Source organism: Electrona antarctica (genome assembly GCF_951216825.1).
Source record: "Electrona antarctica genome assembly, chromosome: 23".
NCBI classification, from domain to species: domain Eukaryota; kingdom Metazoa; phylum Chordata; class Actinopteri; order Myctophiformes; family Myctophidae; genus Electrona; species Electrona antarctica.
Window position 1 is genome coordinate 4,623,273 of NC_136804.1, and position 25,635 is coordinate 4,648,907.

Consider the following 25,635-nt stretch of genomic DNA (forward strand, 5'->3'; position numbering starts at 1 on the left):
GCAAAAGGAATGCTTGGAATGGATTCAGAATCATTTAAACACCCTTGTTTGACACGTCACATGCTACTTAAAGCATAATGAAATTTAGAACAACTTTCAGCAGCTGTCAAACATTCCCCTAGGGTGGTTGAATATAAACCAATGTTGGATATGTTAGTAGACACCTTTACAAACACATTGGTGAAGAAAATTCTTGGTAAGAAATGTATTCCCAGATTGTATTAATATCCCCTGACTAGTAGGAATGACAGAAAACTGGATTTCATATCAATAGATATCCCTTCCATATTCAGGTCCTCCATCATGCTGTATAAGCATTTGACTGTGTTGTTTAACCAGTGCAATGATGATTCTGTGTTCTCTACCATCTCAGCTAACACCCCTGATGTCTTTGTTGTAAATGAAAACCATAGGGAGGTGTTCATTCTAGAGGTCAGCTGTACTTTTAGACTACAGTTTGGAGGAAGCCTTTCTAACCAAAGTGCTGAAATATCAACAGCTACTGTAGTGCAGACCATCTCACAGCTAGGCTACAGATGCACATTTCCGTTCTTTGGCAGTCTAGGGTATATGCACAGTTTTTGGTTGTGAGTGTGACTGACTTACTGTACGCCTATCACCCAACTTTGGGCATAGGCCATGAACAAGATCTCTCCAGGCATTCCCCGCCCTGGGCCATTTTCTGCAGCTGTCCCCATGTGTGGCCAGATCTCCTCCCTTGTGGGTTCCAGAAAAGGGTGTATCTTCGTATGCTTGCGAAGTGTGTGGCCAATCCATCGCCAGCGTCTTTGGATAATTTCCTCCTCCACAGGGTGTTGACTTGATCGCTGCCACATGCAGTTCCAGGTCACTGTTAGGCCAGCGGATTCGGAGGATTCTTCTAAGGCATTTGTTGAAAGTCTGGATTTTCTTCATGGGGTTGACAGACAGTTCTCCCAAGTTTCTGCTCCATACAGCAGAATAGGCTTTGTTTTTGTTGGTTTTTTTAGGGACGCTAGCCCCTCCTATATTCAGCTATTAGTGTAGATTTTCGTCTTACACAAACATTAGATTCCCTGTGACAATGAATGGAGATTTTACGTCATATGTGTCTGAGCAAATCAACATGTTACGTCATGATGATGTACGATCGCGCGGGTGTAATTTCTTTTTTTGTGAGGGGCTTACAAATGGCTGGCCTCTCCAAAAGGAGGGCCAAGCAGTTAACAAGGTATTGCTCAGTTTCGGCCATTATAGGAAGCCACTCAATTTTGAGGAGGCATTTCCTTGCATGATTTATGTCTGCTGTGTCTGACTAGTACGTAACAATGTTCTGCATCTATGCTTGATTTCATTTGATAGCAAACGTGTGTTTCTAGATTCATAGAACATCTTGATCTTAACTTGAACTGATCAAGTATAAGTGAACTGTCTAATTTGATAGAGCTTAAATACCTCTAAATGTGGGTGGGACTTCTTTTCAGTAGCATGAGCCCTCGATCACAAGGTCATGGTGGGTTCAAATCCCACTTTACAGTAGGTGTGCCTTGATATTTCCCCCCCCTCCAATGCAGTTTGCAACATGCATTGCATTTGGTTACTATTAGATAAGGTTTAGGCTTAGTTTTTTGTGAGCCTAACCACATGAACCCCAGCATCGATACTCTGGGGGGACATTGGCCATAACACGTTGTGTTGCAAGGTGTTGTCAGCTTGTATATCAACTCAATTTGACACAGAGGGATGCTCCCCTTTGACCACAAGGGCCAGCCAGCAGCAGCTAGAGGGTTGCAAGCAGTAAGCATGCACCACAACACACTGCGCACACAGAATGGTTGCACGTTGTTTGTTGAACTCCCTCTGGTGTTTAAAAAAAGAACGCTCACTGTGTAAACAAACCAGACAATCCCAGAAGTATGGCGACCGCTACCACGTGACACATATGTTGACGCCCCCTCAAGGAGATTTTGGTACGCTCTATAGGGCCCACAGTGATAGAAAAATGGACCAAACCGCCCCACAACATTACAGTGCTGGAAGGCAAGGGCATCATTCTGAGGTAATGGCTCTTCCCAAACCTGACCTGTATACCAACGAATTACATGAAAACGTGTTTGTGTCATCTGAAACAAAGCTTTTTCTTATAATAAAGACACTTGTTTTTGTGAAATTACATATTTACAACCATGATATATCTGTTTGGTTTGATAGTGTACGATAGTTTTCTTTCAAATAATCAAATATTATATTTTTTTCCCATCTGGCAACACAGGTGAGAATAATCAGACATTGACTGAGGATAAGGAAAACAGATATCTAAAGTTGAATTCACTGCAGTGTATGAGGGTGTTTCTTGCTGAAAAAGTGACCTTTATAGAGTGCAGATCAGTTATTTTTGACAAGCGACCATCATGCAATAGAGTAGGCTAAACGGGGCTTGCTAACTGTTTTGTTTATGCCATTCTGGTCTGTTGGAAGTTGATTTATCTGTATTTTATGTACAATTCCTTGTAAAATTAATACATTTTACACTGTTGTTAGCTGACTTTGACCCATTTTTTGGTTCGATATGATATGATGTAGTACTTTATTGTCAGTTCACACTGAAAATTGTCTTGCGACCCAGCAGCCAAGTATGCAGAACACACACACACATTTGACATAACACAAAGAACAAAACAATATTACATACATGAAGTCAAGAGCAGCTGTCCACCGCCTAGATTACCCATGGCTACTACAACTCCTGATTAAGCCTCAAAGTCGACTGGTGGACAAAGGACCTCTTTAGTCTGACCTTATTCTATGCTGGTACACCATATCTCCTTCCTGAAGGCAGCAACCTATAGTCTCCATACAACACATGTTTAGTTTTAGAGGTGATATTCCTTGCTAACCTTAGGATGCTGTTGTCATACATGGATGTATAAAGTTTCTGAAGTACGTTGTCCAACAATCTTTGAACAAAATGTTCAGTTGTTGCAGCAGTGACTTTAGGGCTGCAGACAAACATCCATACCTGGTGGTACTACAGTACTGAAGAACACTCATAATAACAGAAGTGAAGAACAAAAGAAGAATTTGTCTACTTAAGGCTCATACATAGTCTGGATTTTCGGTGGTGAGGTGACTACCGAACTACAACATGACGTCACGAGCCGCGGTGAAGAGCAAACCACCGCCACCGCCCCAGCCCCTCTCTCTGTTTTTACTCACCACCGCTCAACGTTATTTCAACTCCGGTGGTCAGCTCACCACCGGAGCAGTGGTCACCTCACCACCGAAAATCCAGACTATGAATGAGCCTTTAGCACCGAAGGATCTTAGAACGCGAAGGAAGTAGATTCTTTGCTTTGTGTTCTTACACACTGAATCCATCTGATCTTTCCATGACAACAGATGGTCTATTACTACTCCTAGGTATTTGTAACATACCTGGTTGATCTGTTCACCATGAATAGTAATGGGGGATCTGTGTATCTCTGGTGGTGTACCAAAAACCATCTCTTCTGTCTTTTTTGTGTTAATGATGAGAGCGATGTTATCACTCTTATTGTCTCCACCAGGCCGAAGGCATGGGGAGAGAGTATGTTTTGCACTCCGTCCGTGTGTGTGTGTGTGTCCGTCCGTCCGTCCGTCCGTCCTTCCGTCCGTCCGTTACCAGCTAATCTCCGGCACCGTTAACCCGGTCGATGCCAAACTTTGCACACACACTCCCTGGATGCCAACGATGAACCTCTGCCCCGTATTTTCCAGAACGGCCTGTTATAGCGCCACCATGAGGCAGCTTTTCACATTGTTTACCTAAAACTGCACCGATCTGCGTGAAACGTTGCATGCACACTCCCTAGAGGCCAAGGACAAACCTTTGACCTGCATTTTCCGCATCTGCCTTTTATAGCGCCACCAGGAGGCCGACTTTTGTAAAACACATTTTTGGATATTACTCCTCCAGATTCTGTCCAAAAATCTCAAAAGACGTTACACAGTATCTCTATGGTCATGTGCTCAAGTCGGATCTGTCCGATATTTCATATTCCATCCTAATTGGCTATAATTGGCTTTCACAGTTTGCAAGATTGCCCCGTTTTGAACAAAAGCCTCAAATCATGAACGCAGCATGCAATTTACGTCAAATCTTTCACACATTTTCTTACTAGGCTGAGGAATATATCCCACCCTTTTCACATTGGCCTGTTATAGCGCCACCAACAGGTTGATTTTTGCAAAACACATTTTTGGAACAAAATGCCTCAAATCATCCAATTGCCATCAAGGCAAACATATTACTTATTTATATTACTCCTAAACATTTTGCCAAACATCTCACACAGTCCTATCCTCCTGGTGGAGACCTGTGCCCAGAAGGTCACTTTTTCTAGTTTACTCTGTGTTGGTGTAGTCCAGGATCACTGGAACTATCTGTTATAATAATTAGTCCATGCACAGTACATCTTAGTCTATGTACTTGAACTTGAGATACAGTGTACTTGATATGTATTGTGTACTGCCTGTCCTGTTGCATACTTTATAGATAGACTACGAGAGACATCTCAGCGGTAGGCACGTTATTCTGTCTCATATTATTGTCACGTCATTATGATCCAGCACTATATATGTTCCTGTTTGTGTAATAAACTTTGTGAACCTTTAGCGTGATACTGTCTCATGTCGCGTTATTGTTCTCCCGGGCCCGCCACCGCAGTCGCTGTACCAAAGGAATACTTCAACAGGATTGTCACACACCACCCAGCCTGCACACACTACCTGTCTGTCAGAACCAGACGAGGGTCCAGTACTTAGAGATTACAACACTATCTAGGAGAGAAATCGGAGTATTTTAGAATGTATTGGTCTCGTATGTCAGTGCGACATTCAGACCTCAATACAACAGCTGTCAGTATAAAGGGTGAAAAGTACAGCTGAGCTCACACAACCCTGGGGAGCACCAACATTAGTTTAGTGCCGAGGAGAGGGCTGTGTTCACCTTCACCCTCTGCACTCTGATAGTAAGAAAATAAGCATACCAGTGAATTAAGTATGGATTCAGTTCCAACTGTACCATTTTTGACACTAGTATATCAGACTGTATTGTATTGAAAGCTGAAGAAAAGTCTAAGAATAGCACCCTTGCATGACTTATCTAGGTGTTTTGTAATTAAGTGGACCAGTGTGACATCCGTATCTGTACCGCAATCCTTTTTATAAGCAAACTGACAGGGGTTGAATTTATCTTTTGTTATACTAACAAGATGTTGAAGAAGAGAATAGATTATGCATTGTATGTGACCTGAATTATGTGGAAAATGAATTCCATTGTATGTTTTATTGTACCCTGTATGATGATTTGAGGGTTCCACTGTTTGAGGTAATGCAACAAAGAAATCCTGATCTATTCTGGGAAGATGATGGACAGAAGTTAGACTGGTTATTTAATTATTTAGGACAGCCCAGTTTGTTTCTAGAGCCTGGAGTAGACAATCCCAGCTCTTCAAGTAGGTACATGTGTCTCCTGTCACAGGCCTAATGGTGTATTTTATTTTATGGTATTTTATTTTATGTTATATATTATGTAATCTGCCTCGTAAGGATCTGGAGTGTCAGTTTGGTATTCAATTGATCATTGTTTGCAAACCGTCATGTCGGTTTATTGTAATTGTTCATGTAAACTGTAAAAAGTGTCCTGTAAGTCCATATGGGCTGGGCTTCTTCGGAAGCATGACACTTAAATAAAGAATCAATCAATCAATCATGTAACAGTATTCTTTCAAGTGATTTCATAATCACTGAAGTGAGAGCTGTGGGTCTATAATCCTATAAAGTCTTTTGGACTTTGGATTTTGGGTAGTGGTTTTCCAAGACAAGGGGATTTTTTTTTAAATATATAATTAGGAATATGTTTTTATTGGGTGATTGAGTGGTTACATACATTCTTGAATACATGATCGTAGTCAAGGAAGAACAAGGAATGGTTTTACATAACATTAGAATTATTAAACATTACATATTTCAGTAAAGTTATGGCTTCACCCACCCAATGGTTTTTTCATTGTCTCCACCAGGCCTTTTTATTTATTGAGTGCTGTTCAGAGGTAAACAGCCATCGCCCCGCCGGTGGGGGCAATGGGGCTCATATCAAGAGGTTAAATGTAAAGTAAAGTATACATGATTAGAACATGCTTAAATATTTGTCAATAAATTATAATTGATACAACAGAACATGAAAAATGACAATGCAACCAATGAAAAATAATTATTGTAATTGTGGCAAAGACTACTGGGTATGTAGTGCCCACCTTTCCGAGGCCTTGTGCCCAATCTGTTTTGGTGGCCACATTTCCCTAGTGCCCACTGTTCCTTGGGTGCCCAGTTTTCCCTAGTGCCCAGAATGTTTTGGTGCCCACCCTTCCTGTTACCCATGAACCTAGAATTCAAACTAGATAAAGTGCCCCTCGGGGCACAGGTCTCCACCAGGGCAGATGAGGTTGTGGCCTCCTGGTGGCGCTATAATAGGCCAACGTGAAAAGGGTGCCATTTCTTCTTACGCCTTGGATGGCAATTGGATGATTAGAGGCATTTTGTTCCAAAAATGTGTTTTGCAAAAATCCACCTGTAGGTGGCGCTATAACAGGCCAACGTGAAAAGGGTGGGATATATTTCTCAGCCTAGTAGAAAAGTCCATGAAAGATTTCATGTAAATTGTATGCTGCAATCTGGAGGAGTAATATCAAAAGTCGGCCTCCTGGTGGCGCTATAACAGGCCGTTCTGGAAAATGTGGGGCATAGGTTCATCGTTGGCATCCAGGGAGTGTGTGTGCAGAATTTGGCATCGACCGGGTTAAAGGAGAATTCCATGCTAGAAGGCTTTCTTACCTTTCTTTGTAGTTGTTACGTCCCCACCAAAAAGTGTTTTTGTGCAAAAACTCCTTATTGGCTATTTCCCCTACCATAAGCCCTCAATGAATTAGCACAACACCTCATAGCCCCATTCAATTCCCATTCAATTAAATGCAATTCATTTAGGGCTTATGGTAGGGGAAATAGCCAATAAGGAGCTTTTGCACAAAATAACACCTGGACCTCTTTGGTGGGGACGTAACAACTACAAATAAAGGTAAGAAAGCCTTCTAGCATGGAATTCTCCTTTAATGGTGCCGGAGATTAGCATTATATAACAACAAACAACTGAACTCAAACAAAACAGAAGTCATATTATTTGGCCTTGAGACTACACACCATACATAAATAACACCATTCCATTCACCCTCGCCTCAGCTCAAACATTCGCTCCTCCGTCAAAAACCTTGGCTTCACCTTCACACTCAATAAACACATTAGTTCCATAGTTAAAAGCAGCTTTTTTCAACTACGACTGTTGGTCACGGTAAAACCATATCTCCCAGCTAAAGAGCTGGAGATGGCAATACACGCTTTCATATCATCCAGACTGGACTATTGCAACTCCCTCCTCTTCGGCATCGACCAGGCATCACTCAAGCGCCTGTAGATGGTGCAAAATGCAGCTGCTGCTCCTAGGCTCTGGAATAGTATGTCCTTTAACATAAAAATCACACCCGTGTGAAGTAAGTGGTGCAACTCCATGGGGGGGGGGGGGGGGGTTCCAGACCAACAGGAACACACCCAGAGTTACTGTGTGGGGGTCCCTCTACTGTACCCTCCACTGTGCTGTACTGTACTGTCACTGTACTGTACTGTACTGGCACACCCGAAATCACCATATATACAGTTAATATGTGCGTGTGTTTGTGTGTGTGTTAGGTTGCGCACAGGTGCCGGCCCGATTCCTGCGAGCCGCCCCATGTCCGAAACGGTTGAGAAATGACAGAGTTACCGTGTGGGGGTCCCTCTACTGTACCCTCCACTGTGCTGTACTGTACTGTACTGTACTGTACTGTACTGTACTGTACTGTACTGTACTGTACTGTACTGTACTGTACTGTACTGTACTGTACTGGCACACCCGAAATCACCATATATACAGTTAATATGTGCGTGTGTTTGTGTGTGTGTTAGGTTGCGCACAGGTGGTGAAAAATAACCATGCTGTTTTCGTGCTCAGACGCACCCAGCCAGCCAGACAGCCACCCACCCACACACATAGTCACTAAAGGAAGTGGTTGCACCACTTAAAAATGCAATCTATGTTGAGTCTTTTAAATCACTTCTTAAAACACACTTCTATTCTTTGGCTTTTAATCGCACCTAATGTTTGTGTTTTGTTGCACTCCTGTTATTGTGGCTTTAATAATTGTTGATGCTTTTTGTTGTTGTTATCGTGTTATTAATTGTTGATGTTTTTTATCTCACCCTGTACAGCACTTTGGTCAATTCACCCTTTGTCAAGTCCCGCCCGTGGTTGTGCCCCTCTTCGCAACCCATTGGTTGCCCTTTCGTGGTTGGACAAACATCCTCTCTATTCATCCACTACCATTGAAATAAGGTGTTTTTCAGTTGCTCCGTATTGATATTCTGTGCACTCAATTCTTATTTTAAACTTGGTGTCAGTAAAAAATCACACCCATGTGAACTGAGTGGTGCATTGACGTCACACACTAACCATAGCAACCATGCTCACCCGTACAGGCACAAACACACACGGGTACTAACAAAGCCAGTTGCTGGAGTGGTTTGCACCACTCAAAAATGAACATCACAGGTGCAGCATGGTGACTGGGCCAACAGATTTGATTTGATTTGAACAGACGGACAGACGCACACACAATCCTGTTAACTTTGAAAGCCAATGTTAGCCAATTAGGATGGAATATGAAATATCGGACAGATCCGTCTTGGACACATGACTATAGAGATACTGTGTAACGATTTGCAGGATTTTTGGACAGAATCTGGAGGAGTAGCCTAATATCAAAAAATGTGTTTTACAAAAGTTGGCCTCCTGGTGGTGCTATAACAGGCCGTTCTGGAAAAATTTTGGCCGAGGTTCATCGTTGGCATCCAGGGAGTGTGTGTGCAAAATTTGGCATCAAAACGGTGCCGGAGGTGCTGCGTGTTGTCTGCTACGGCAGTTATACTTGTTTCTCAATGTATTGTATAATAAAAAATATTTTTGGCATCGGGACTACGAGCTGTGCGACCTCACCTTTCTATTTTAAAGTTTATCTCCCGTGGTCAGCACCTCCCTACTGTGTGCGCTCCTAACTTTTTTGTTAGATTGTTGTTGGTTACCACGGTAACCAAAGCAGATATGTCGATGCAGGACGGCTTTGCGTTGAGTTGTTAAAATCAGTCTGAATGCACAGATCGGATCTGGTTACTTGCAAACGGTAGTGTGAATGACCGGGCCAAAAGATCGGATTTGAGAATAAAACGGATTTGAATCGGGTTTGACTTTATGTGACTGCAGTCTAAAGCCGGCCTAAGACTAGAGTAGGCCTGCAGGTGTTATTATAGATGCTGTTGCCATGCAACAAGTTGAACTGTTTTTAGGTTTTCCCCTGGGAGACAAATAGGCTATACAGGAAAAATAAATGTAAATTGCTCTCACAATCACAGAAATAATTCATATCTTTATTCATTAGAATACTGATTGTTAATATTGATTCAACCCATGACAAATGTTTAATCTTAAAAGGATCCCTGGCTAATAAGACAAATATACCTTAAAACATTATATGCCTACTTTCCCTCTATTACTAAAATAAAATAATACAAACTTAAATATTTTATTTATTTCATAAATAGAGAATATTTCACTCAATAGGAACTGCTCCTGTCGAAGTTGATGATGTCATATGTCCATGTGTGTCCAGCCCTATGGAATAAATGGAATGCACGTGCTAATAAAAAGTATTTAAAATATTGCTTTGATGCTCATATTAACCATAGGAAGTATTAAGTTGTTTTTGAGTGGTGCAAACCACTCCAACAACTGGCTTTGTTAGTACCCGTGTGTGTTTGTGCCTGTACGGGTGAGCATGGTTGCTATGGTTAGTATGTGACGTCACTGACAGTAACTATAACAATAAATGTGTAGTTTCACCACTCCGTTCACACGGGTGTGATTTTTTATTAGCATGTGCATTCCATATATTCCACATGGCTAGACCACACATGGACATAATTATGACATCATCAACTTGCGACAGGAGCAGTTCCTATTGAGTGAAAGATTCTCTATTTATGAAATAAATAAATATTTAAGGTGTTTTTATTATTTTATTTTTTGTTGTAGAGGGCATGTATAATGTTTTAAGGCATATTTGTCTTATTAGCAATAGAATTTCTATTATCAGCAATAGAATTTATGATGCAGACAGCATGAGAAAATAAACTGAAACTGAAACAGAAACCTAAGGAAATCTATTAGTTTCATTTTCCCCAAAACACAACCACTCATAGACCTGGTCACAAAATCTGTCAACAGTGCACTGCCTGAGTGCTTATAATAAGATGCAGTAATTGCAGACAGCACACACCCACACACACCTGGAGAAGTTACACAATAACCTACTTTCTATAATATATATAATAACCAATCTAATCATGTCAGGGGATTGGATGCGCATTTTCCAGGCAAAGGCTGCAAAGCTCAACCTAGGTGACTCTTGGCGTCTGCCTTGGCGTTTGGAGTTTGATGATAGTATTGTGCCGACCAAACCATCTTTTGGCTGGGAAGAATATAAAAAGGGTGCATTTGCAAGGTCAGTGGCCTATATACAGTATGTACTTTCTTATTTAGGCTGTGTGTGTGTGTGTGTGTGTGTGTGTGTGTGTGTGTGTGTGTGTGTGTGTGTGTGTGTGTGTGTGTGTGTGTGTGTGTGTGTGTGTGTGTGTGCCAATATGTACAGCATGGCCAATATGTACAGCATGGTCATATCCTATGTCAATAAAACCAAAGTTCCCAAACGTTTCAGGATGCGACTCCCCAAAATAAGCATATTTGAACTGAGGACCCCCCCTGACAAACATTCAAGGCATTCAAGTTTGACTGGGCTCCACAGATAAACATTGTGAAAATACAATAATATATAAGCTTGTTGATCAGCTATTTTGACAAATTGGCCAATTTGGTATTAAATAGTAATTTCATTGTCACTTTATAGATGTGCAGATATCTTATATGCACTAGCTTACTGGATTTTGTATTATTATTATTATTATTATTATTTTACTGTTGAGTGAGAAAGCAATGTTACACATTAAGCTATAATCGCCTGGAGACCCCCCAAAATAATGTGGGGGTCCCGACCCCCAGTTTGGCAACCATTAAAACATATCAATAAAACAACAACAATAACAACAACAAATGCATTGATAAAGATAAAGATAAAAAGATAAAGAAAACTTTATTGTCCATTCAATTTACATAAAATGGAAATTCGTGTTTGGCACACCGGCAGTCAGTTACAACAATAAAACATTGATCCTCTCTCTTAAAAAGGTTCAGCTGCTCCAAGTGCAGGAGATGTTGGTCGACGAGCCGGGCCATGGTGGTGTTCCACATGCGCCTGCTGGGCCGCCAGGGAACCGTCAAGGTGAGGCATCTACGCCAGAACTGCAAGGAGTGCAGCGACGCCCCGATGGAGGAGGCGCGCTTCTCCCCCGCCGACATTAACGTCCTCCTGGATCACCTGATGGAGAAGATCGGGGTCGAGTTCTACGATGCAATGCCGGCCAAAAAGGAGCACTTCAAAAGAAAGCTTGACGGCCGCCCCCATGAGGAGTCACACTGTGAGGCGTGTAAGCAGGGTGTGTGCAGAGGGTGGGCATACGATAGCCTACGATAGCAGCCGTAGCTTTACAACTGGGTCCCAAAGTAATCACACTGTGGGACTCGTGTGTGGCTCTTCATCTGCTAAATGCCTACATCGTGGATTAAATATCTCAATAGAGGAGCAGGGAGACCAAATACAAGCGCCCCAATGTATAAGTTATATTAACATGTTCTACCATACAGATTGGACAACATGCCCATATATTCATAATAAAGAGATACATACGTATAGTGCCACTTTGAGGAGGAGGCCACACACACACGATGCAAACATGTATTTGAAAAGGTACAGGAAACCAATGCTTCCATCAACACGTTGGTTTGCTGTCCCTTTTTAACCACATGTTTGCATCGTGAGCTAAGAGTTGTGCAACATTATTATAGGCTACCAGGTGTGGTCAGCACCTCCTCAACACAGGTGTGAGTTGATAAATCCACTAGGAAATGTTGGTCAAGTGAGGTCATGCTGTAGGATGCACATTGAAATCCCAGGGAGGATATATCGTTGCTGTTGGCCAGAAACCTCTCTGGCAGAAATCTCTTATCAGTTTTTTGTTTTCGTAATTTAACAACCTAATTGGTCATACAACAGTGTCACAAAAGCATCAAAAGTAGCAGATCCACAAGCTCAAAACGCCGCAAATCAATGCGTTTTGACTTTTGAGCTTGTAGAACTGCTACTTTTGCTGATTTTGGACAGAGACAGTATTGCATGTTGAGTGCAGCTTTAAACTAACAACAATGTGATGAATGACACCTAAACACACACAAAACCTCACTATTTGCTGGGTTAGAAGGAGCACCCTGTTGAATAACAGGCTTGAGGCACAGTGGAACCCCCTTGTGGTCACTATTTGCTCCTCTTAATGACTCTCACCAACATTGTGAATACCTATTGCACTACCTTGTGAATATCTGACTCTGTTACATTACAGCATCTTTTCAATGTGTCAATTATTTATGTTCTAGTCTACACTGCACTTTATAAACTTGCATGCTTACCTAGTTTTCCTCATTTTTTGTTTTAAGAAAGCTGCAGTGTGTTTGAATTAGTGTGGCTAATATCTAGTTTAATACAATAAGTTGAAGTGCATGAGGTGACTTGCCGTTATTCTTTCACATTCACTGTCTTACATGCATAGTGATGAATAAATCCACATTCACTGTCTTACATGCATAGTGATGAATAAATCCACATTCAGACGTCTCTAATGCATTTTATTCTGCCTTTAAACCGTTTTTAATCAGAAGGAGAAACTATTGTGCTGAACAACACATGAGGAAGTTGACAGTAAGATTAAATATATATAACAAAAAGACAGCACTATATAAATCACTCCGTCTTCATATTTAATGTTGAGATAAATATGCAGTGGAAACTCCAGTTTAACAAGGTGGACTCCACTTGGTTGGTTCATATTCCTATCGATAGTTTAGCTGGAGCAGAGCGACGAACCCGCTAGCCACAAGCAACCTATCTTTAATGCTATCTGCATGCATCCAAGTTGAAACCCTTTTACCCGGGGAGCAACAGGCCCAAAAGCTTAAGGAATAGAGATTAACCTGTGATGTCATGATGTGTAGGTTTAATGTTTGTTTTTAGTTCAATGTTCGTTTGGCCGTTTTTAGGCCAAGGAGTGTATTTCATGCAAAACTAATGCTTGGAATGGATTCAGAATCATGAAAACCCCCTAGTTTGACACGTCATATAGTAAAAATTAATAAAGAAATCACCATAACATGTTTGAATTCCCTGCCCCCTGTCAAAAATAGCTAAAATCTCTAAAACGAAAGAAAGTATAGCAAATGAAAAAAATGAAGACACATCTTTTACTTTCTCTAATAACAACCTAAAACATGAACCTTGGTTGAAAAAACCCAGACTAAAGTTGTCCTTTAAGGCCTGTCCGGTTGTCCGGGACAAGTAATACATCTTTCCGGACAAGTAGGCCTATACATTCAAATTGTACTTGTCCGTTGGACATGTGACTATTGATTTCACTTTTTCTGTGACTCTCCTATAGCAGCCAACAATATTGTGTGGCACTATTGTGTTGCTTTCCTAATAATCACCTTCCCAATTTTGTTAATACTGTAGCTCTAGAATGTCTGTGATATCATCTTACATGCATACATGTAATACATGCATGTATTCCAATTACACAGCCATAGATCGGTCCCAGGCGGTTAGCAGACTGACCACGTCTGCGTTTAAACGACACATGCAGTGTGTGTACTACTAACCCAGTAATGAAATGGCCTGATAGATTTAAATGTGGCTTTTTACTTGGTTTCCTTCATTTTTAGACTAATCGTGTGGTCTGTTACAAAATACATTTGTACACGTTTCAAAATAATATTGACATTTTAGCTTGCAGCCCTTAATTGGACTGCTGATTGGCCCCTGAGCCATCTTAAGTTGAGTAGCCCTGCATAAACACATATTGATTAATATAATATTTTTGTAATTTTAAAATCTTCATATTAAATGTATTTTAATGTTTTGTAAATACATATGTACTGAAAGCCTTTAATATAGTCTTCATAGAGAGAGAAAGGATTTTTCTTTTTGTGAACGATTCTGTGTTAATTCCCTTCTGGGAGCAGTAGATCAATGGCTCCATCTACTGGTGGAGTGAATCATCTATCTATACTAATAACATGCATACGTGCAATTGTTTTAACTTGTTTCATACTGTCATAGCACCTGTTAGGCCTATGTGTCTTTTCTGCTGCAGTTTAGCGAGCGAGCACACTCAATTCTTTCACTGACGTGAGTGAGTTAACCTTTATATTATTTATTCTTTATCTGGCTGTTCTCCTACGTTATTGTTTGACAAAAGTCACAAAGTTGTGGACCACTGTTCGTCGTTTGACAACATGTGTTGTGTGCAGTCTAGTGTTGTCTGTTGTGTAATGCTGTGTTGTGATGTAGGGCGGCTACTTCAGTTATTGCTGAACATTGTTTTAATCATGTTTACATAAATTATATCCATATATTACGTTTGTTTACTTACAGTGTCTGTGTTTACAGACGTCATCATTGTTTTTTAGGCTACTATGTAAGTATAGCCTATGGATAAGCCTATGGTCAAATAGCCTCAAGGACTTTTAATGGAAAAGTAATCAAAGCTATGGACCATGAGCTATGCTAAGCATTAGTTGGCACTAACATTAGTTGGCGGTAACATTGTGTGTGATTCATCCTTCATTACATTGTAGGCCTGCTGCAATTCGCAACTGGCCCCTGTAAAATCTGCATTCTCCCTTCCCCCCTTATAGTCCACTAGCCAGAATATGAACCCGGACATGTTGAGTACACCAACGTTTTATGTTAGAAATGTGGCCCAAATGTGCTTGTATTTAATGTAAGGTGTCTGCTGTTGCATTAACCAGCTAACTCCAAAATGTTCATTTTTTCAGGAAATGAAAAATAAACATTTTTCAGGGGGAAAAAAATCAAAATAAAGCAATACTGCCTCATCAAAGTTGTCAGATTCTTGCATGAGAGGCGAGTGGGAGAAGGGGTGAAGTTAGCTGCTTTAGCATACAGTTTGAGGGTCCAATGGAGTCATTATGCACTATTACTATTTGACAGGCTATTGGCTCGATCTACACACTTTACAATCCGTCGTTGTGATTTGTAGATTGGCTATTTTTGTTTAACCAATTCTTACAAACTTGAGTATCACTAGAGATGTGTTTTAATTGAATCCATTCATGGAAACTCTCTTCCCTCATTGTGAACAATGTCCATCAGGAGAAGGAGAAGTAGTCCGAACACTGTTTCGTAGCTCCCACAGGAAATATATTTATTATGGATGAGAACATTTCATAAGGGGTATGGGTCTTCTTCAGGTAACAATGGCCATCCACCCACCTCTGAACCTCTTAGCTCACCAGAAGAGGGCACTGTTGTTTAACCAGTTACTACTAATGGTCCCTACACACTGTAGGAGATTTAAGGTTGTATTTTTTTTTATTGACTGTCATTATATCGGTTGGGCCGACTAGGCCTCACACACTGCAAGAGTTGAAGTTCACCAAGATGCGATGAAATGAAATGAAATGATTACTATATTTACCCAGGGTATCTGGGCTAAGCTCAAGAACTTGAACTTGAACTTGAGCGATCCAGACCCGATATAGGCTGCTACATCATTTGTTTTTTATTCCAATTCCTTTTGACATCTCATGCACGTGCAGGATACCGTAATAAAAGTGCGAGACCGACACAGGACAGTGTGCCTCTCTTTCTCTCTCTCTCACTCTCTCTAGCCAGGCTACACAGCGAAATGTTTGTGAGAGCGTGTAGCCTACGTGGGCTGCAACGAGACAGGATGTTACATCTTGGAAACATCGTCGGGAAGGCGTCGGCGAGCACTTTTATCCGCGCTATATCTTCTCGCAGAGCCTTTCACACACGGCGAGCAAAACCTCGGCGATCAAAGCCCGATCTTGCGTCAGATCGGGAGTTTTGTCGGTGAGCGCCAAAAATGGGCCCAGACAGCATAATCGGAGCAAATATCGTGCAGTGTGTATGAGCCATAAGACAATATCAATTAATCTGGCAAGAATCTTTTGTGCAAGGGGCAATGTTGGACACCCAGGTGTGTCTGTTTCAGGGCTGGATTCACTTGCTCTGGTAGCTTGTAAACCTTGGTTAGAACGAGCTTTGCAAGCATTGCTTGCATAAATGTCTGCAGTTCAATTTGAATAAAAAGTCGCTCTTAGCTTTAGATGTTGTAAAGCTGCCACCAACGTTTGCACACACACACACACACACACACACACACACACACACACACACACACACACACACACACACACACACACACACACACACACACACACCGTTTTCAATCCACCATATCGACAATACATCATTATTATACTCTTATATACTTTATATCTTCTTTTGAAATGTAATGGGTTGACAAGACATGTTCTCTTTTGCACCTTTATACACCAATATAGCCCAGAGATGTTGGATCCCTGCCATCCAGGCAAGGTCTTAGAGGGCCTCAACAGGCTACGACTCAACTGTTACTTGTGTGATGTGATTTTGAGCTGTGGGGGACAGGAGTTCCCCTGCCATCGAGCCTTACTAGCCTCATTTAGCACCTACTTTGTAAATGTACAACATACATTGATCTGCTGCTGTTCAGGGAATGACCTTCATTTCTGACTTGGCTTCCACCTTAATGGAACTAACTTTACCTTTTCAACCTGCACAGGCTATGTTCAGATCTGTCCCGATGGAGTGCACACAGGAAAAGCTCCACATCTGTGATATGGAACCTGAGGTGTTGGACACATTGTTGAACTACGCCTACACCTCGACAGTGTCCATCTCCTTGAAAAATGTGCAGGTAATGTATGATATATCATCATAAACCATATTAATTGTCTGTGTTTTTGTCCTGCATCTGTACTGCTTACACATAATGTTTTCTTTGGTCTAGGCCCTGCTGGCAGCATCCACCTTGTTGGATGTCACGGGTGTTCAAGAGGCCTGCCTTGGCTACATGGAGCGTCACGTGAAGAAGGTACTAAGACTGAATTCATATTATTTAAATGATTTTTAAATATACACGACTAGAGTTAACTTGTATTGCCATTCATATTCATTGACAGACAATGGCTGGGTTTCCCAAAGAAATGTTGTGTTGCACATAGCTTGAACACACCCCTCTAGGCCGCACACAGAAACCTGTGTGCAGCCTAATTGGCTATTAGCCAATCAGACACTATGTCCTTTATTGGGAAACACTGTCAAACAATGTAGAAATAGACAACCAGACAACTAGAGCACAGCCATACCTGTCATCATTGCGCACGTAAGGCCTCCTGCATGAATACATTTAGAAGCAAACCTGTTCTTTAGCCTACACACACCTGTCAACATGTGGCCGTAGTATTAAATTGCCATATACACACACACACACACACACACACACACACACACACACACACACACACACACACACACACACACACACACACACACACACACACACACACACACATACACACACACACACACACATTTTTTCAAGAGTGAAGAGAGCCTACTGTTAGCTGTCCAGCAGTCCAAATACTATTAAATTAAATTTCAGAGGCGAAGTGATGTCAGCAAGGTACATGTAGGCCTATATGAAAACACTACTGTCCCATTGTGCAAGTGGATTAAATAGAATAACATTTGATTGTGTGTTACTAAATATAGGCGGTTAAATGGGAGGCTATTGTGCAGTCAAAGTTACCAATAAGCTAGTTAATTCAGCATTCTTTTATTGACCGGTCAGGCCGGTATGGTAGGCCTGAGGCCTACCACTTCAGGCCTCAGGCCTACCATTGCGTGGCACATCTATGCACGGAATATCTATGTTCACAGTGAAACTCAGCCATTACATCACATTGCAAAAAGTGTTACAAATCACGTTTTTAAAGCATCACTATGTAGGCTAACTATATAGCATATTATGTCCATCCATCTATCCATCTTCAACCGCTTATCCGTAGTTGCGTCGCGGTTGCAACAGCTCCACCAGAGTGCTCCAGACTTCCCTCTCCAGAGCAACATTAGTGACTTCCTCCTGGGGGATCCCGAGAAGTTCCAAGGCCAGTGAGTCGATGTGTTCCCTCCAGCTGCGCCTTGGCCTGCCCCGGGGTCTCCTCCCAGTGGGACGTGCCTCGAGGACCTCCCTAGGGAGACGCCCGAGAGGCATCCTAACCAGATGCCCGGACCGCCTATCTTCTCACCCTATCTCTAAGGGAGATGCCAGCCACCCGTCGAAGAAAACTAATTTTGGCCGCTTGTATTTGCGGCCTAATTCTTTTGGTCACAGACCCACACTTCATCACCATAGGTGAGAGTAGGAACGAAGATGGCTCGGTAGACAAAGAGCAAGACGTATGTTGTTTGACAAAATACACTCCTAGACAGAGCAGCCCTGTCACAGCAAGCAAAAGAACTCAAAGTCCATTATATATTACCAATTTACCATTCTCTCATGTCCCAGGAATGGGTGGACCAAAGGAGAAGTTCCCAGCTCCATTTATTATTTTTTTGAATATTCTTTCAAATAAAATGCACGTTTTTCACCGATTGAAACCCCATGAGATATGTTTTTCGCTTTTTTGTGATGACATTAAAGAAGAGTACCTCAAGTTGCCATGTATTGCTGTACTTCAATATATTTTGATGAGAACAATCTTTTATGGAATATTTTACATTGGGTATAATATACCCGTGTTTAGTGATGGTGTAACATTATAGTGTTCTAGGGTTAATTATTGCAATTATTTATTTTGTATTTATTTTTTTGCAACTGAATGGGTGGAAAGTGGCCTAAGTGGTTTACAATTGTATTACATTGTCTCTTATTCTCATGTGTCTATTATTCTTTAAAGCCAGAGAGTGAAGATGATGATGATGAAGACGATGATTCTGGTAAATAATGCTCTTCGTTGTTTGAAAACATGTATGAGAACTACTGGACCTCCTGCTTTTATGTGAATGGAGAACAGACTTTATTGACATGACTTTACAACTTTGATCAGTTACACACTAGTATGAAAGTGATTTTGATTGAGGAAATCAACATTAATAGCCTTGACATCCTTATTTGGGTGGGTGATGTCACCTTTTCCATTGATGATGGCAGTTAAAGCTGCTATAAGCAATAATATGTCAAAATTTGAATGACCTTTTTTTTTTTCTTTTTTGTATTCAGACAGCCAAAAAAAAGCTTTGTCATTGGTCGATTTGCCTGTCTGCTTCCTGATTTGTCTCGACCAATGAAAATCTTCTAGGAACATCTTTGAATGCAGATTGCGTCCCCTAGATGTGTCCCAGAGACTAAATTGTTTTGGGGAGCGTTCTACCTGGTGGCTGTCTGAAGAAAAGAAAAAAAAAGAAAAAAAGTCATTAAAATGTTGACATTATTGCTTATAGCAGCTTTAATGCAGGATCAGTGGGTTGGAATGTGATCATATTGGTGCTGATGTACCTGTATGTGTTGTGGCTTTTAGCCTCAGAGGAGGAGATGGACATCACTCCCTCATTTCCTGCAGTGAAAAACGCTGTGGTCCAGACCAAGGTGACTGTGGTCCAGACCAAGGTGACTGTGGTCCAGACCAAGGTGACTGTGGTCCAGACCAAGGTGGAGGATCCGTATGAGGAAGAAGGGGAGTTGTTGGAATTCAGTATTTTAGCCATGACGTGAGCGCCCCCTCCAGAGATACTTCCGGGTCCTACTTTTGTGTCGCTTTTGTGTCCCCATAGAGTTATACTGTGACGCTCCATCGGACTAAATCTGAGACGAAAACAACCACGATAGTCTAATTTTACCGCTTTCCTCGCAACAACAAAGCTGCTGCTCTCCCAAATCTGGCTGTGACAGGCCGTCTGCCCCACACGGAATACTATCGCCATTTTATTTCATTGTGTCAACTAAATCCTCATTAATTGCAAACTAGATTCAACATACTCAACCCTGCACACATTCTAAATATGCCCCCGAAATATTGTACTAAGCATAGATAACTAGAAAAAGTGCCCTTCTGGGCACAGGTCTCCACCAGGAGGATAGGACTGTGAGATGTTTGGCAAAATGTTTAGGATTAATATAAACATGTTTTTGTTCCAAAAATGTGTTTTGCAAAAATCAACCTGTTGGTGGCGCTATAACAGGCCAATGTGAAAAGGGTGGGATATATTCCTCAGCCTAGTAAGAAAATGTGTGAAAGATTTCACGTAAATTGCATGCTGCGTTCATGATTTGAGGCTTTTGTTCAAAACGGGGCAATCTTGCAAACTGTGAAAGCCAATTATAGCCAATTAGGATGGAATATGAAATATCGGACAGATCCGACTTGAGCACATGACCATAGAGATACTGTGTAACGATTTGTGAGATTTTTGGACAGAATCTGGAGGAGTAATATCAAAAAATGTGTTTTACAAAAGTCGGCCTCCTGGTGGCGCTATAAAAGGCAGATGCGGAAAATGCAGGTCAACGGTTTGTCCTTGGCCTCTAGGGAGTGTGCATGCAACGTTTCACGCAGATCGGTGCAGTTTTAGGTACAAAATGTGAAAAGCTGCCTCATGGTGGCGCTATAACAGGCCGTTCTGGAAAATGTGGGGCAGAGGTTCATCGTTGGCATCCAGGGAGTGTGTGTGCAAAGTTTGGCATCGACCGGGTTAACGGTGCCGGAGATTAGCTGGTAACGGACGGACGGAAGGACGGACGGACGGACGGACGGACGGACGGACACACACACGGACGGAGTGCAAAACATACTCTCTCCCCATGCCTTCGGCCTGGTGGAGACAATATATTGTCTCCACATCATATATTTTCTTTGTCATGGACACTTGTACAAAACATTAATAATTCTACTCGAGTTCTAAGCATTAATATCCATTTTAACCCTCAATGGCAGGAAAATGAAAAATAACGTCATTGTAAAAAGATTCACGCGTTTAGATATTCTATTTACAATGAGATGCGGACGGGAGCTGGTGCCACTTGGACCGGACGTAACGTAGCACTACAAAATGACGTTGGACTTAAATACTGAATAGCTTTGACAGAATTCTATGCAAAACTCTTAAAGGGCCACTTCACCCCTTTTGAACCAGATCTTATTTTAATGATTTTTTTGGGAGACAAGAAACACTTTCCTGGGGTTCTTATGTGGGTAATATGTGTTTTTAGATATTTCAGTATTTCAAAGTGTCCATGGGCTCCATGATGTCATGGACACTGGGTTCACTTACTTCCTGGACTACATGTTGCCTCAGTAAGACAGCCCTCCCACTATCCACAAGGAGGAGCAGTGGATCAAAGCATCATGGGAATTGTATTCCAGGAAGGAAGTGAGCCCAGTGTCCATGACATCATGGAGCCCATGGACACTTTGAAATGCTAAAATATCTAAAAACACATATTACCCACATAAAAACCCCAGGAAAGTGTTTCTTGTCTCCAAAACATAATTAAAATAAGATCTGGTTGCAAAAGGGGTGAAGTGGCCCTTTAACTGACGTGAATAAGCGTGAGTGAATAAGTTATGTGTAGCATACCGCCCTTTGGTCTAACACATGGTATGGTTGACTCCCGGGTGAACTGGAGATTTCACATCTAACGGCCCGAAATAAAGGAACTGCCAAGACATTAATAACCACCAAACGACATTGTCTTGACTTACAATCTTTGAATGTATATAGAGCGTCGCAGTCCCGCCCCACTTGCTAACCTTAGGATGCTGTTATCATACGTGGATGTATAGTCTCTGAAGTGTACATGCATGCATGTAGGCCTACTGTATGTCCATCTCAAGTACTTAGAATATTTTGTAAAAGTTCATTTTCTTCCTTAATATAATTGAAAAAGTGAAACATTCATATATTCTCAATTCATTGTGCGTAAAGTGAAGTATTTAAAACCTTTTTTGTTTTAATCTTGATAATTATGTACAGTACATGAAAACCAAAAAATCCTATCTCAATGAATTAGAATATTTTACGAGACCACAAAATATGATTTTTTTAAACGAGAAATGTCGACCATCTGAAAATTATATTAATGTATGCAGTTAATACTTGGTCTGGGCTACTTTTGAACAAATTATTCCATCAATGGGGCGTGGCATGGAGGTGCTCAGCCAGTGGCACTGTTGAGGTGTTATGGAAGCCCAGGTTTGCTTTGATAACAGCCATAAATTAATTTGTATTGTTCAGTCTTATGTCTCACACCTTCCTCATGACAATACAACCTAGATTCTCTGTGGGGTTCAGGTCAGGCCAGTTGGCTGGTCAGTTAAGCACAGTAATACCATGGTCAGTACACCAGTTATTAGTAGTTTTGGGCAGGTGCTAAATCGAGCTGGAAAGGAAAATTAGCATCTCCATGAAGCTTGTCAACATACTGAAGCACAATGTACTCTAAAAAGATGTTTTGTCATGTCCAGAGACTCAACACAACCATCTATTATGATATTTTACAGCACTGTGTGCCTCCATAAATTGACAAGCTTTATGTTGATGCTGATCTTCCTTTTCCAGCAGCGTGTGTTGAGACTCTGGACATGACAAAACACAGTGATGATTTAAGCCATGTTATCTGATATGATATCTGATATGATATGATATGATAGGCTGCTTCTTCTTCTTCTTGTCGTGTCCACAAGACAGTCGGTTACAACACTTGGCTAGATGTGGTTCAGCCACAGCTGAACACATTGCTGTTCCTTCTCATTAAACTCTGCCAAGTCCGATGCTGTGCAGGGATGTTCCAGCAGGGGGCATGTGAGGAGGTGCTGCATGGTCTGCGGCTCAGTGCCACAGTCACACACAATGTCCTCGTCATTTGAAAGGCTATAGTACTTTATTGTCAGTTCGCACTGAAATTTGTCTTGCGGCCCAGCGGCCTTGTATGCAACACATATACACACATTTGACATAATACAAAAACAGAAATAAAAATACAGTTACATACATCTGCTATGGTGTTGATCCACTGACCGTTAAAACATAACACTGGTTTCAACACAGCCATCTTTTTAGAGTACATTGTGCTTCAGTATGCTGACAAGCTTCATGGAGATGCTAATTTTCCTTTCCAGCTCGATTTGGCACCTGCCCACAGAGCCAAAACTACTAGTAACTGGTGTACTAGTGTACTAGTGTACTAGTACCTGACCAGCCAACTGGCCTGACCTGAACCCCACAGAGAATCTAGGTTGTATTGTCAAGAGGAAGCTGTGAGACATAAGACTGAACAATACAAATTAATTTACGGCTGTTATCAAAGCAAACATGGGCTTCCATAACACCTCAACAGCTCAACACCTCCATGCCATTCAAAAGTAGCCCAGACCAAGTATTAACTGCATACATTAATCATGGAAACTTCCTGGATTTGATTATGCTGCAGCAAATTTGACGTGACTCTGCAAGAGCATGTTAACGAATGCATACGAAAAAGCAAAAGTCAACATGAGACCGGTGCTAAAGGATAATTGGTTACACTGCTCTCCAATAGATCTGTCGACAAAGTAATTGACATAATCAGTAGGGGTGTGCTGAAATATCGATATTGCGATATATAATAATCGATACTTCCTCCCGCGATAAATAATCGATACGCCGCCGGCAAATATCGATAAAATCCGGGAGGAAAAACGGGTCGCGGAGCGTCCGTAACGTAACGGGGGATAACGTAACGGGGGATAACTTAACGTTACTTATTACTAGTAGACTAGTAGCCTTTTATGCATAAAAGGTAGATCTGCTAGCAACATGGGGCTGCTGTCTGGGTCACAGCAGCCCCATGTTGCTAGCAGATCTACCTTTAATGCAACGAACAAGCTCTCTCTCTCTCTCTCTGTGAATGTACCCTGTTGAAGTTACAAGAGTTAGATCACTGCAGTGTTGCACTGTTCATATAAGCTGCTTTGATATTATAGGATATAGCCTACCATATCATTTATTTTTATTTTATTTATCTTAATTTGTCTTTAGCCTAACTGTAGGCCTAGATACAGATATTTGAATGTGCAATAAATAGGCTGGCCCACAGTACTGTGGTAGTCTATCTCAGTTGAAGTTAGCCTATATATATTTGTGACCAGATTTGACTGAGGGACTGCCATTGGATTTTTTTTTCATGTCATATGAAAGCAGGGAATCATAGCTTCAAATTGACATTGCTTGTTCAAGTTAAATTGATGTGTTGATGTTATTACCATAAGCACCTGCAACTGCACTGTTTAATATTCCATGAGGACGTGGTTTCAATAGGCTACATGAGCCCAGCACATTTTACTGGGTTCTAACTGACACAAAATGTGATTTATTCATTATGATCAGTTTGAAGATAGAAATAGAATAGAAATATAGGAAATATAGGCCTCCTTCTTATAGCTGCCTCCTTCCAATAAAAGACCGGTATCAGAATCGGTTGAAGACAAATAAAAGCCCGGAGCAATAATTGAGGATTTACGTACTGTAGTAATTCCTAATTATTGCCTTTTCTGTTTTTTTTGTTGCCGATATCGTGATATATAGTTGATGGAAAATATCGATATATCGCAAATATTGCAATATATCGAATATCGTGATATCATTATCGAGGGTGTAATATCGCCACATATATCGTATCGTGAGGTACCCACTACCCATATCGTCCCACCCCTAATAATCAGCAGCTTAATAAAATAATTAATTTCTAATGATGTAAGGAAGGCAGGAAGGTTTTCTGTCCAGATTGACACTACACAGGATGTTACCACCACATACCAGTGTGCTGTGTTCACATGCATTTAGTGTGCTCTTTACTGCAAGAACGTGTTCCCACGGCACAGTGGAGTGGGATTGCAATTGTATGTGTGCGTGCACACATACAATCCTGCAAAAGATGGAGTCTATGTTGCCTATCTGTTCCATTTGAAAGTGATGTCTATGCATAGCCTATGTATATGATGTTCTGTATGTTTTTATGTATCCTGTATGTATCCTGTATCCTGTTTATGTATCCTGAAGCAGGCCGTGATGAAACTACACAGAATAGGTGAGTGCGTGTTTTTATGTGTGTGTCTCTCTCTAGGTCGTCGACTAGTCGTCGACTATCATCACTGTGTTTTGTCTTGTCCAGAGTATCAACACAACCATCTATTATGATATTTTACAGCACTGTGTGCCTCCGTACATTGACAAGCTTTATGTTGATGCTGATCTTCCTTTTCCAGCAGCACTTGGCACCTGCCCACAGAGCCAAAACTACACAGTGATGATTTAGGCCATGTTATCTGCATGGTGTTGGTCCACTGACCGTGAAAACTTAACAATGGTTTCAACACATCCATCTTTTTAGAGTACACTGTGCTTCAGT

At 41.3% G+C, this 25,635-nt stretch overlaps 2 long non-coding RNA genes across 2 annotated transcripts; both read left to right on the forward strand.

Moving 5' to 3' along the window:
- Positions 1-8,315: 8,315 nt before the first annotated feature.
- LOC306916220 lies at positions 8,316-12,721 on the forward strand. The gene is made up of 3 exons (XR_013788964.1): positions 8,316-8,440; positions 10,511-10,661; positions 11,402-12,721. It is a non-coding gene; the product is annotated as an uncharacterized lncRNA (long non-coding RNA).
- A 1,666-nt stretch (positions 12,722-14,387) lies between these two features.
- LOC306916103 lies at positions 14,388-18,475 on the forward strand. Its single transcript, XR_013788925.1, has 4 exons — positions 14,388-14,511; positions 16,972-17,106; positions 17,200-17,283; positions 18,260-18,475. It is a non-coding gene; the product is annotated as an uncharacterized lncRNA (long non-coding RNA).
- Positions 18,476-25,635: the final 7,160 nt, after the last annotated feature.